This window comes from Coenobita brevimanus, chromosome 71 (assembly GCF_032717465.1).
Source record: "Coenobita brevimanus isolate Jiangsu-jjx chromosome 71, ASM3271746v2, whole genome shotgun sequence".
Taxonomy (NCBI): domain Eukaryota; kingdom Metazoa; phylum Arthropoda; class Malacostraca; order Decapoda; family Coenobitidae; genus Coenobita; species Coenobita brevimanus.
In genome coordinates, this window is record NC_137024.1 from 25,918,174 (window position 1) to 25,920,789 (window position 2,616).

The 2,616-nt window shown below is 39.7% G+C and overlaps 1 non-coding gene across 1 annotated transcript; it reads left to right on the top strand.

Moving 5' to 3' along the window:
• Nucleotides 1–524: 524 nt before the first annotated feature.
• On the top strand, nt 525–643 carry LOC145406925 (5S ribosomal RNA). Its single transcript, XR_013898617.1, has one exon. It is a non-coding gene; the product is annotated as a 5S ribosomal RNA (ribosomal RNA).
• The last annotated feature ends 1,973 nt before the right edge of the window (nt 644–2,616 follow it).

Here is a 2,616-nt window from a genome sequence, read left to right on the forward strand (position 1 = left end):
TCCATTCATAAAATATTTATAACAACTGGATTTAAATTGAAGTAGATTAAATGTTTGTGGGAAACAACTCCCAGGAAGTGAATTCCAGAAAGTAGTAGGTCTGGGAATAAATGAATTTTGATTGCGGGGGAGAGAGTGTGAGTTCATGGGCGCTCCCAGCTGCCCGAGTATTTCGGGAGAAAATGTGAAGGGAAGGCACAATGGAAGCTAGTTCGTCAGAGCACTTACGGTAAAAATATCGATAAAATAATGCTAAAGAATCAACATCTGTACATACTGATAATAGAGGAAGGTCCTCCGTAATGGTAGGATTATTGATTAAACTGATGGCTTTATTTTGAATTTTGTCCACTGCCTCTGTGCAACCGCTCCACATTCACTCGACAGTGGTGAACAGTATTCGATCTGAGAACGCACATGACTTTTGTATATTGTTGTCAAATACTCGTCAGTGAAGAACTCACGAACTCTGTACATGTCCCAATTTTTTGGAAGCATTTTTAGCAAGGGATTTAATATAAGTTGCCAACGGCCATACCACGTTGAGTACACCGCTTCCCGTCCGATCAGCGAAGTTAAGCAATGTTGGGTCTGGTTAGTACTTGGATGGGTGACCGCCTGGGAACACCAGATGCTGTTGGCATAACGTTCTCCGTACGTGTCAAGTGGAGTTGGTGGAGGATTAGTGCCCCTCCCTGTAAAACAATTAACTCTAAGCCCTTGGCCACCCCGTTTGGGATACATGGCGTCTGGCGATGAATGATGAATGAATGTCCAGCTTAGGTTGGGGTTTAGAGTAACACCTAGGGTGTAATGGATATGGGAATATTGACATCATTTAAAATTATGTGAGAGTCTGAGGGATTCTTTCTGTTGGAGGAATTAATGTATTTAGTTTTCTGAGCATTTAATGAAGCCTGATTTGTTTGTCCCCATTGATTAATTTTAGAAAGGTCCTGGTTCAGAGAAATTGCTGTGTTTATTTGGGAATTTATAATATCAAATTGTGTAAAAGAGGTACTAAATGTGAAAGAACTATGAAGGGTCGAGTCATCAGCATAAGAGTGTATTGGGTTGTGTGAGTGACAGATAAGAGGTCATTTATATGAATGAGAAAGAGGGTTGGCGCCAAAACTGATCCCTGAGGTACGCCAGCAATTATGGAATGACACTGAGAATAAATTCCATCTACCATGACCCGTATTTTTCTATTATGAAGGTAAGAGAAAATTAGAGGAACCAGTGATGCAAGGGTGTAGTGTGACATCTTAGACAATAAGGCCGGGTGCCATACTCTGTCAAATGCTTTTGATATATCAAGTGCTATAGTGTGTGTTTCATCGTGTTTGTTTTGTTAATCTGATGGGTAAGAAGGCAAAGAATGTCTATAGTTGAACGTTCTTGTCTCAGTCCATACTGCCGATCATTGATAAATTCATTGATTTCTAGATGATTATGTGTTTGTTAATTAGTGTCTCAAAAACTTTACCGAGATTGGAAGTTATTGCAATTGGTCTATAGTTTGATGGATCAGAAGTTGCCCCCTTTTTAGGAACTGGATGGATATTCGCTTCTTTCTAAGAGGCTGGAAAACTTGAGGTATGCATGCGTAATCGGAAAATTTTTTCCAATACAGGAGCCAACACTGAGGAGCAATTTTTCAGTACTATCGAAGGAATTTCATCTGGACCAGTAGCTTTGTCTGCTGAGAGATTCTGTAATACAGATTGTACTTATCTGGTGTGAATCATGAAAGGAGGTATTTAAGGGGAATCAAAATCAAGTACAGGAATATTGTGATTTTCTGTATTTAGAGTTGAGTTTGTTGAAAAAAATGTCAACAAGAAGTTTGGCTTTTCCACGTGGGTCACTGACTAGATTTCCACTGGGGGACTGTAAAGGTGGAATGGAAGAGGTGGTAGTGAAGTTAGTTTTGAATGAATTAAGGGTTGACCAGAATATTTTGTTAGCATTTGGGTTGTTTAGTAGTTTGTTAGCCTGTCTATGTAGAAAGTTTGATTTAGAAAGATTGATAATAGTTTTGGCATGGTTTCTGATATTTCTATAATAGTTAAAGGCTTCTTTGGTTTTGGTCCTTGTATAAGTGTTTTGGGCTATTGTTTTATGTTCTGTTACTCTAGCACAATTGTGGTCAAACCATTTAGGAGAATTACATCTTTTTCTGTAACTATGATGGGGAATGAATGTTTCCATGCCGACTTTAATGAAATCCTGTATGTGGCCCAATGTGGAATTTGCATCTTGGGAGAAAAAGGAGGTCCAAGGAACATCCATGAAAAAATTATGGAGTCCCTCCCAGTGTGCCCCATCGTAGTGCCATTTAGTCACCACAATAGGTTCAGAGCAGGAGAGTGTGGTAAGTGTTAAACTGGTGGCTTGAATCAGACAATGATCCGAGGGGGGACTTCACTTCGACATTATAATTATCTGAAATGGTTGTTAGAAACAAGTCCAATAGGTGGGGATTTTGGTCGGGGTTGTCTGGTACACGGGTGGGTTGACTGATTAACTGGGTGAGATTAAATGAGTCTGCAAATAGCTCACATTCAAGACCAGAGTCATCAGTTCTGGCTGAATAAGTGAGCCATTCAACAT